Source organism: Furipterus horrens, unplaced genomic scaffold (genome assembly GCF_987537825.1).
Source record: "Furipterus horrens unplaced genomic scaffold, mFurHor1.1.pri manual_scaffold_8, whole genome shotgun sequence".
In the NCBI taxonomy this organism is placed as follows: domain Eukaryota; kingdom Metazoa; phylum Chordata; class Mammalia; order Chiroptera; family Furipteridae; genus Furipterus; species Furipterus horrens.
In genome coordinates, this window is record NW_028327178.1 from 14985556 (window position 1) to 14997606 (window position 12051).

The 12051-nt window shown below is 36.9% G+C and overlaps 1 protein-coding gene and 1 pseudogene across 2 annotated transcripts in view; both read right to left on the reverse strand.

Moving 5' to 3' along the window:
• DCC (DCC netrin 1 receptor) overlaps window positions 1-12051 on the reverse strand; it is a 1006514-nt gene that overhangs the window by 616570 nt on the left and 377893 nt on the right. The window lies entirely within an intron of this gene.
• LOC150002543 (U6 spliceosomal RNA) lies at window positions 5841-5935 on the reverse strand (annotated as a pseudogene).

A 12051-nucleotide genomic window follows, 5' to 3' on the forward strand; every position in this document is an offset into this window, starting at 1 on the left:
TTTAAATCTCATAACAGGCCAATGAAATACAATTCCCATTCCATTCTGAGAAAAATGAGCAATAATGGAAAGAACACTAGAGCTTGGAGGACACGTGAAAGGTGGACTTGGAACTCTGGCTTCTGCATAAGAACAATGTTAGAGATGCTCCTTCATCCTTTCTGCTGCAATGTGAGTCCTTGAAGGGAGGCATCCGTCAGACTAGTCAATCTGACACATATAAACTAGGTAGTCAATAAATATTGACTATAAAAGTCAATTCTCTACGTAGACTTGGATTCATCAAGATCAGAGCACAGTTCAGTGGGTCCCAACTTAGTACCTAGGACTTCTTTCCTTATATGGTTTATTCTATAGACCATATATTTTGAAAGATGTTGTCTAACAAACAGTGTTCATTCATCATTTTTTACTAGATGACCATAAACTTTATAAATTTTCAAACTGTAACGTACAAAAGAATACCAAGCTGAGTTATTAGAAATAAAAAAAAAAAAATTGAGTTAGGCTCCTGGAGTCTATCTATCTACCGATTCATATATATAAAACAAACAGATAAGAAATAAAATTAAAATCACTATTTAAAATATAAGGGACTAATAAATATGATGTTCTAGGAATAAATCCACAAAAAATATGAAAGACTTTTATGATCAAATAGACTTCAAAACAGAGTTTTAAAGACCAAAATGAAAAAAATATGTGAATCATATTCATAGATAGGAAAGGAGAGACTGTAAACATATAAAGATGTAAATGTAAACTACAAAAAGGATTCCTCCCCCAAACATTTATAATTTAATGCAATGCCACTCAAAAGCCCCATAGGTTTCTTTAAGAAATATCAAAGCCAATTAAAATTTTATGAAAAGACAAAGGGCCAACAAAAGTCAAGACATACTTGAACAAAGAACAATGTAGGAAGATAAGCATCTAAAAACACTGAATTATTTTACTGCTATAGGAACCAAATTGGTTACTATATTGTTATTAATGCTTGGGTAGTCATCAATATATAGAGCACTGACCCAGGATACAGAGCCCAGAAACAAACCCTGCTTTAACAGGCCCTTGATAGTTAATTGACAAAATATATTTTGTACAACACTGCGAAGCAGTGACAAAATGATGATCCTGTGATGGACAGAGGCCAACTGATAAGAAAAAAACTGCAAGGGGTATTAAGAAGGGAAAAATAAAATCAAGATCCTACCACCCACCAAACACAGCAGTTGGGTGTACTCAATGCCTAAGTGTGGAAAACAAAATGATAAAACCCTTAGAAGATAATAAAACAGAATATTTCGACAATCTTGGGGTAGGAAAGGAGTTCTTAAGGCAGTGTGGGGGTTCAGAAGGAGTCACCCCAAGATATGCCACTCTGCCATGCAGATTATTACAAGCTGAAGCAATGTGGGAAGAAAGATCGTCCTCCCCTTTACTGCCTAAAGAAATTTAATACAGAAAACCTGTTCCAGAAAGAGAGATATCATCACTGATAACTATGGTTTAATCTAAACTACATTCGTGGTAGAAAGGGAGCAACCTACCAAAGCCCATTTCATCAAGTCCTGCCTATGTCCCATTGTTTCAAGATGACCCAGCAAACATTTGTTCACTAAACATTAACCCTTTTCATCCCCTTGTGACCTGTCCTTAATTTCCTTTGAAGTTATGGACCCCTACTGCCCTTCCTTAGTCCGGAGTGACATATATACCTCACTTTGCTTTGCCGTCTCTGTAATTTTCATGCTTATGTGAATTCCCCATATCGTCGTCGGCAGCCGTCCGTCTCGAGAGACGATGGTGTAGCTTCTTAAGAGTCTATCTGCACCGCCGAGAATGGCTGTGCAGTCTGACTCGGGAGTGACACGGTATCTGTCTCCTCCCGTGTTGAATCGACATCTTGCGATGACGCTGGAGTGTCCTCTCCAGTGAAGCTGAAGCTACAGAGCCTGGGCAGGGTGATATGGAGGGTCTGCTGTTGCCCATGCAGCAGACCCAAATTCCCCATATACGCCTATTGAAACTTGATATCCTCCTCTTAATCTGCCTCATATCATTTTAATCACTCTACCAGCTAGAAAAGCTGAAGGGGGAAGGGGAAAGTTTCCCCATCCCAGACAATAGGAAAAAGCAACACTCAGAAGGGAAGGAAGGGAAGGAGAGAGGAAGAGAGGAAAAAGAAAGCAAGGAGAACAAAGGGAGGGGGTGTAAAACCAGTCCATTGCTCAAAATCTGCCACTTGGAACTGTTCCAGTCTGCAAACTTTCTATTACCAGTATGCAACATGGCAAGTAAACACATTGAGAGAAAGCTTTTAGAGACTTTTTAATAAAAAATTTTAATGGAAGTTTTATCTACTAAATCTAATTTTAAAACTGTGTATTTAGAATTTTTTTATTTTTGTTTATTTTTATATTAATTCCTCTCATTGACTGTTAATTACTCAAGTGTTACCCAATGCCTGGGGAAAAGTTTAATGGTCCAAGAGTTTGAGAAGTAGTGAAACAGACCATGTAAAATTCAAATTAATAAAAATTTAAAAACTCTACTTATTGAAAGGCACTTCTTGATTCATTGAAAGACACTTTTAAACCACAGACTAGAAGAAAATGTTATAGTATATTTTACTATTCTTTGATCTATATTAAATGCACATGTTTAAAACACCTAAGAAAAGGCTTATTATTAAATGCATTAGTCTCACTCCCCATAGGGAACTTTTAAAAACTCTACCTGTAGCTTCTTTCACATCTCTTAATAGCATGTTTGTTTCTTGATCTAGTCACTTTAGACACTATTTATTGACTTCTTAAAATGACAGATGAAGATTTAGCTCACTTACGCCACCACTTCCTTGTGGGATTTTCTATATTGGTTACCAATGGACATTGTAAGTAATATAATACCCATAACTCTTTACTTCTTCTTCTTTCAATGACAGATAATACTTCTTGACTAGATAGTTCATAAGGAGACTAGTCCTACCTTTACCCATTGTATTCAGCACTCTTTTCTTTTTTATCATTTACCTTCTGCCTAAAAGAATCTTTTTTACCTAAAAAGTATCTAAAGTAGATAAAACAGATACTTTTGTATTTATAAAAGAGACACATCTAAAATAGATACTTTACCTTTTCAGGATATATTTAATAATATTATGTGCATTATCTATAGTTTAATTCAAAAAGGTCAAAATTAATCTATACATTTTCAAAATTATGTAAATATTGTTTACTGCTGGGCCAAGTAGTGCACAATTAATTTAAAAAAAACAACAAAAAACCTCTAGACATTCACATTTTTCTTTTTAAAAAATATTTATACTTAAATCTCTATACATCCACATTTCCTTTTCCTTTTTAAAAAATATTTGTACTTATAAATGACTTTATTTTCTCCCTCATATACGCCATCAAATCTGTCAAGTCTCTTTTTCCTGGAGATCTGCCACCTAGACCCTCTTCTGCTTCAAGCCTGGCCTGGTTGACCCCTAGATCAGGGCACAGGAGTCCTTCTGGGATGTTCTTTCATGGTTTTCTTACTTAGCACCCACTCTTCAGTACTTGAAGTGGGCTTTATCCCCTCTGTCCACTCTCAAAAAAGACATATCCATATTCTAAACCACAGAACCTATAAATGTTGCTTTATTAAAAAGGAGAGAAGATATTTGTAGATGCAATAAGGATCTTGAGATCATCCCTGGATTACCCATGTGGGCTCCAAATCTAACACAGATTATCACATTATTTCTGGTACAAACCATGGCAATCCACAGAGGTGCATTTAATCAGGCTCTTTCAAAAACAAATTGCTTGTGACCCACAATGAACACATATATACCTCTTGCTATTATTCTCCTGATAGTCATGGTTCACTGGCTGCTTTTAATCATGGAACAATGGGATATTTTTGAAAGAATAACTGTTAACATGAATTTCTTAAACCAAGGAGTGTTCAGTATGAATAGATAAAATTACCATTTACCTAAGTGTTTGTCATATTTTAATAAAGAGGATACAATGATAAAAGCTTCTAATAATCAAAAAGTATTCAGCTGTAGTAAGTAAAAAGAAGGTACCCCAGGGTAAATACCTATGTGATAAAAATACAAGGGGGCAGGACCATAAAGTAACAGAGCATGGTGCTATTGCGCATGTACTTGACACCACATACATATTAACCATCAGTATATAGTAGGAACACTTGGGGAGATAGTCAAGAAAACAGCCACACTGAAGTAAGTCAATGCCTTGTATTTTTAGCAAGTTCCTCCAGAAGTTTTTGATATACAGCAAATTTGAAATTTACTACACTGGGGAATCAATTAAAATAAGAGAGAGAGAGAGAATAGTTTGATGTTTCAGAAGACTTTTGATACTGAAGAAATTCCCACCTCCCACAAATAGATAAAACAGCACAGAGAAAACTTCCTTGGAGGCCTCTCTGGTACAATGTCTCCATCTCTTAGTAAAAGTAAAATGCTCCAAAATAACTTTGGGCTCTGCGCGCTTACTCACTAGTGCTTCTATATAGAGGAAGTGTCCAGGTTCTCTGTCCACCCCTGCAGGGTAGGGTCGAAAAGTGTGACTACACCTAACTTCTGCAGGGAGCCTAGTGACTACCTAAGGGACAGGCACTAGAGAAATCAGCAGTGTCAGCTAACCAGGGGCTCAGGCAAAGTCCTTTTTAATTTGATAAATAATTAATTTTAAACACTGACTAGAATAGAAAAATATCAATTTATTCAATATTTCAAATATTGAATTCATTTTATGTGAATGAGGACTTTTCTTCACTGCATTAGAAAAGAAACACCATTATGCCGTCTACCTCCTGCCTGCCTCAAGGCTTGCCTAAGGTTGGTGCTCATGCCTTGGCTCTGATACATGGATACCCTGGGCTCTGCTCTTCCCAGAACCCTGATTCAGTCAGGCCACTGACTATCTTATCCTCCAGGGACTGCCCATAGAAAAGAAAACAAAGGATGTGGAAGGAAGATGAACTCTGAATCCTTTAATGCTCTGGGTTTAATATCATTATAAGAAGCCCTGATTATACATGCAGACTTTTTCTTTTCAAAATCCAAGATCCTGTAACTCTCCAAATCCCTACTGTCTGGATTGTTTCTATGCACTGATAACTAAAGTCTTTTGACTCATAATTTGATTTGACTCCCAGATAAAGAGAAGTCCTGGGATCCCAGAATCAGGGGCTTAATCCTCAGCATCCAGTCCTGCAGTTCTGCATCCCCTTATTGATGATGTAAGGTCAGTTACTGCCCAGAGCCCTAGGACACTGTGATACTGTGCCTACTGTGAATACATCAGGGAAGATGACAGACAGTTTCCCCTACACTCATGAAGCTTACATTCTAATGGGGAGACAGATGCTAAAGAAATAATAACAAAATTATCATCTGCAATTATTGTAAAGAACACTTAAGGGAGTGAGACCAAAAAATATCAACAGGTATCTGAGGAAAAGTGACATCTAAATAGAGCTTGAAGAATGAGTAGGAATGAGCTTAACCATGGAGTGCCGGGACAAGGGTCTCTCTAGGAGATTACTCCATAGTCCAACTTTTGATGTGGGAGGAGGCGTGGCATGCTCCAAGAAGCAAAAAAGACTATGGGGCTGGGGCACTGTGAGGAAAGGTAAGAAAGAACGGGAAATGGAGGAAGAGCAGGAAGGCAAGGAAAAGGTGTGCAAGAAGAAAGCCAGATTAGGCAGAGCTCTTAGGTCATCAGACAGTTTAAATTTGATTCTAAAAACAGCGGGCAACTGTTAAACAACTTCAAATCTTTTGCTATTGTTGTTGTTTGTTTTTTCTTAAAAAAAAAAAAGAACTCTTCATGAATTTGCATGTCATCCTTTGCAGGATCTTTTCTGTATCTTTCTAATGTTAGTATATGTTCTGCCAAGCAATCACAATTTCAAATAATATTTTCACAATTTTGGCCTCTTCGTGTTAAATAGATTGCACTAATTAATAGACTTATAGGACAACCAATCAAAGGATGACTACAGCTTCTGTTTGGATGGTGCCAGTAGCCATGGAAAGAGATAAATACAAACAGTTGTAGATATAGAAAGCTGATCTCTGACAAAGGAACTAAGATGAAAGCATGAAGACAAGTTAGTATTTACAACAAAAGATGCTATAACAACTGGACGTGTACGTGGAACAAAAATCTACACATACCTTTCACCCTTCACACACACACACACACAAAGCCTCAAAATAGATCACAGATCTAAATGTCAAACACAAAATCATACAACTTTTAGAAGATAACGTAGGAGAAAATCCAAATGCCCTTGGATATGATGATGACTTTTTAGATATAATATCTAAGGCGTGTTCCATGAAAAGAATAATTGATAAGTTGGACCTCATTAAAATTAAAAACTTCTGTTCTGTGAAAAGCACTTTGTCAGGAGAATAAGAGAGACCACAAATTAGGATAAAATATTTGCAAAATAGATATCTGGTAAAGGTCTGTCATTCAAAATATACAAAAACCCTTAAAATTCAAAAATAAGAAAATAACTTGATTAAAACCTGGGCAAAATCTCACTTATACATAGAATCAAATAAATAAATAAATAAATAAATAAATAAATAAATAAATACAAGGAAAAGATTGATGGTTGCCAAAGGCAGAAAAGGAGGAGGGGTCAAAATGAGTGAAAATTACCCAAAGATACAAAGCTCCAGTTACGAGATAAATAAGCCCTGGGGATGTCATGGTGACTATGGTTAACAATACTGTATTGTATGTTATTAAGGGTAGATCTTAAAAGTTGTCATCACAAGAAAAAAATTAGCGATACGTGGTGATGGATATTAACTGAATTTATTGTAATCATTTCTCAGTACACACATATATCAAATCATTATGTTGCACACCTAAAATTAATATAATGTTATATGTCAATTATATCTCAATTTAAAGAATACAATAGTCCCTCTCTATATCGCGGTTCACTTATCGCAGCCTCACTGTATCACGGGATTTTAAAAAATATTATATTTAATTATTTATCATGGATTTTTCACTATATCGCGGAATTTCGCGGTACTGTGTATATATACATATATATATGTTGTTCAAGTTACGTAGATTTAAGAGTGTAGAATAAATGTAAGGTTCCTACTTCGTGAGGGGGTCTAGAATGTAATACCCGCAATAAGTGAGGGAATACTGCACTGGCTAAAGAGCTGATAACGCCTCACCAAAGAAGATATACAAATAGCAAACAAGCATGTGAAAATATTCTCCATATGACATGTCATCGGGGAATGGCAAATTGAATCAACAATGACATAACACTACACATCTACTCAAATGGCCAAAATCTGGAATACTGATGCCAAAATCTGGACTATTGCTGGGAAGAATGGGAAGCAACAGGAACGCTCATTCATTTTTGGTAGGAGTGAAAAATGGCACAGTCACTTCGGGGGACAGTTTGGCAGCTTCTTATAAAACTAAACATACTCTTATCATTTAATCCAGCAATTGCATTTGTGGGTATTTACCCAAATGAATAGAAGATGTTAATTTCACACACAAGTCTGCACAAGAGTATATATAACAGCTATGTTAATAATTGACAAAACTTACAAGAAACCAATATGTCCTTTAGGATGTAAATGGATATGTGAACAGTGGGAGAGCCAGACAATGAATACCATTCAGAGCTAATAAACTATTAATCCACGAAAAGACATGCAGGAATGTTCGATGCACATTACTAAGTGAAAGAAGCCTACCTGAACAGCTACATACTGTATGATTCCAATGATAAAGCAAAAATAAAGAGACAGTAAAAAAGATTGGTAGTTGCAGGGATTATACATTTTACTCTACACTTGTCAAAATTCACAGCATGTACACCAAGAATGAACTCTAAGGTAAACTATGGATTTGGGGTGATGGTGGTGTGTTAGCACAGACTCATCAGTTACAGGAAATGTCTCTCTCTCTGATGCAGGATGTTACTCGGGGAGGATGTGAGTGTGGGAGGAGCAGAGTATATGAAAACTCTCTGTACCTTCTGCTCAAATTTGCTGTGAACTTAAAAGTGATCTAATAAATAGGATTATTTAAATGGAGAAAAATGTTTTGTACCCAGACTGGACACAGCTTGTTATTTTAGAATTAGAATTAGATTTAGACTTTAGATTAGGATGTGGTGGAAGCAGGGGAGCGCACAAGAGAGAAATTACATCGCCCAGATTTTTGACCTTGGCAGCAGATTGGGTGCCATTCATTGCAATGGGACTAACAGGAAGAAGGGGGGAAGAGATGACTATGAGGTGAGAGGAACTGAAAAGGAAGTCGGATTCCTTGTTAAATCTTAGACTACTTCAAGTACTGTAGTCCTTTCTTGTTGTTGTTTTGTTTTTTTAAATTGGAGGACCAGCCTTCATGTTCTAACATTTTCCATCGGAAAATGCAATCCACTTACGAAGTTAGGAATAGCATGATTCTGATAGAAAAGTGAAGGAGAGACTAATGTCTTCGTACACATACAGAAGAGCAGGATGGCATCGAGGAAAGACTATAGGAATATGGTTTGGGGTCTGAAAGGCCTGGGTTCTGAACTTGTCCTGGGCACTCATTAGCTGTGGAGACAAATTAATTGAGCTACTAAAGGAAGGCCATTGAATGCAGGGTGTTTGCAAGGGATATAAATACTTTTTTTAGATAACCAGCACAAAGTTTATCCTCACACAATAAACACAAGTGTTGCGATTAAACACTGGGTGCTTCTCACATTTTAACATGAATTGGATAGCTGTATAAAAATATAATGCAATCAAGTTGAATAGAGATAATGCTGAATATATATCAGAAAGTGTGATCTCCTAGAATTCTCTGGGACAACCTGGAACTGAGGACTTGGGACCACACTTTTTATTGCAGGTACTCCACTTTTTTCTAGATAGTCCATACTTGTTCTTTTTGTGAAGCTATACTAAGTAGTTAGAATTCAAGACATTTCAAAGCCTGATGACCAAAAAGCAACATGTGTTTTTTCTGTTCTGTTTCTTTGCTCTTTCTTCCCTCTTTTCTAATTACTTTCCAAAAAGTAATTCTTTCAGAGATAACTGCAGACATCTCAAATTGTAAAAAGGATGTTTGTATTATTAAATACTATTGACTGACAACCTACCGAGTACTAAATAGGATAGCAATAAACACACACACACACACACACACACACACACACACACACAATCAGAGAGAAGACTTAACAAAAAACCAACACAATTAGAATGAATGTTATGAAGCTAAAGGAAAAGGTCTTACACCAGCCACAAAATAATACAAATGTAAAATAAACAGTCTGGGGACTAAGAATTCTCCAATCAATCAGGATCTTGTCTGCTACTTTGGGTATCAGAGAGTCTAGTGTAAAATGCTGAGTACAGGGAAGAATACTTTCTGCTTTTCGTATAATAAGCTGAGTAATTAGTATGACCATGAGTCTTAATAATGACAATCGCAAGCCCCGACCAGTGTTGACCACACGTGTTGGCTCCCTACCACCACCATTGACCTACATGTAAGCCTTCTGCCTCCAATTTCTGAGACACAGAAGCCATGTGAAAAAGTATGTAAAGGTTACTTATTACAAACTGAGGAATGGATAAACTCACAATTTTTAAAACATGCGAAACACATGTTCCCCAGGTAAGACCTTGCACTTCAAATGTCAGGCCAGAGTGAATTCTTAACGCTGAGTTACAACGCTCTGAAAAATAGAGTTTATAATGAAAATGTTGACAGGTTCCTGCAGCCCTTATAGTATAGAAAATGTAATATGTCACCTTGTTTTACAAGATTTTACTGGCAGAGGAGAAAATTAAAACATTTAACATCTTTCGCTTCACCAAATTGCTTTCTTCCGCCCAAGCGTGGTGCCATTTGTAGGACTATTTCATTTATAAACATCCTTTATATTGTCACTGGGCTGAACACGCACATTCTCAGCCTAGCACTCGCATTTCGTTTCCAAAGCATAAAAATGCTTATTGAGGCACCATTATCTTGCAACCTTATTCACATTTTTAAAAGACATGTTAAGTTGTAAGAGTTCTGGTGGGGAAAAAGCTGAGATTATTTACATAGCAACGCAGGCAACGTAAGTAATGGTGATCATTAAAATATTTTCTGAGAGCTTTTCAAAAAGTCTTTTTTAAAAAAGAAACATTCTTACTGTAGATATTTACACAAATTTAGGAGTAGAGAGACAGAGAAAAAATAGGTTTGTGTTGCAGAAAACACTAACATTTAAATTTCAGTAAAAAAAAAAAAAAAAAAAAAAACTCACCCAAGGATATGTTCATTGATTTTTGAGAGGAAGGGAGAGAAATATCAATCAGTCAATCAGTTGCCTCCCCCCACCATCCCACTCACACCCTGACTAAGGATCAAACCTGTAACCTAGGTATATGCCCTGACCAGGAATCAAACCAGCAACCTTTTGGTGTATGGGACGATGTGCCAACTAACTGAGCCATTAGCCAGGCTGGAGGAAACAGACTTAAACCCTCTGGCAAAATAGGATGACTGCTTATATTTCTGAACAGAAGGAGACAACAAGCATAAAATAGGGATAATTTTCTAACTGTGTTAGAAATAATCAAGCCTTGTATGAAAACATAGCTATTAATCCAAGTCCTATCATTAACATGAATCTCTTAACCCCCATGATATTTTTATATCTTTAAAACCATTTACTTCCATGATAATGTTGAAGGCCAACTGGGGTAACTGGCCAATGTGCAGTTCATACGCCTTCCCAGAAAAAGAAGGCAGCGTCCCAAAGTTTGCTGGTCCAGAGAAAGTTCTTCAAAGCCATAGCAAACACTATTCATATTTTTGCCAAGTGAGAATTGAGAGATGCTCTGTTTCAATATCATCAAAAATAAGATCAAAACCCTGAAGATTCTCCAGTGACTTTAAGTGCAGTCACGACTGGTCCTGATGACTTCAGGAAGAGGTATGGATTCAATAGTATTTGTGCTAAGAGCCGTCAAGAGGCACATGAAACCTCAGAGGGTTGCACAAAGCTATCTGGATGGTCAAGACAAGCCTTCAGGTGGGTAACAGGCCATGAAGACACATGCTGCCAGTAGGAAAAGAAGGCTTCTTCATGGGGCTTCCCTTCCCCATTTGCTTCAGGGAACCTAGCTCTGGCTTCTTTTTAACTATAAAATGCTGATACTCTTGGACTCAGCAATTACATTGTTACATAGATGTCTTTAATAGTACTCTCTTTGTTTTTCATAAAACTCCATTTATTGAGCCCTTACTAAGTCCCAGGCCTTCTGCTAAGCATGACTTGATTATCTTCATCCCAACTTTATAAGGTTGGCCCATTTTATAGATGGGAAAATAAGTCCAGATCATTCCCATAGATGGCCCAAGTTTACAAGACTAGTGAACGGCATCTTGTCTGTCTAAAGTCTATGCTCCTGACCACTATGCTATGCCCTACAACTGCCCAGGTTCTGAAGAATGTGTTCACCCATGGAAATTAAATAGATATAACATGATCTGTATTTTCATGAAGTCATTGATCAGTGGAGGAAGGGTGTGTGTGTTTGCATATGTGCATTATAGGATACAGTGTAGTATGTTTCATGCTATGATGGGGGAGGAGCGTGAAGCACAGTTACAGTGCACACAGAGAAAATAGGGTCTCTCCTAGCCCAAGGGAGCTAAAGATTCCTAAAGATAGGCTGCATGAACCAAGTCTTGTAAAAATATATACATGCAAGAGTTAGCATGATGGATGAGAAAATAACAAATACAGAATAAAGTGTGCAAAGGCAAAGCCATGAGTACCAGAATATGCATGTTTAGAAAACTGCTATAAAAGCTCAAGGGATGAGTATGGGTATAATAGGTCTCTAGAGTGTCTTTAGACCACCAGTCACTAGAAAGAGTTCCCGTTCTTCTATGGTGTGCTGATATGACCAAATGCCATTTTGAGAGTGTATATAACACCTGGGAAATTCTGGTTTGC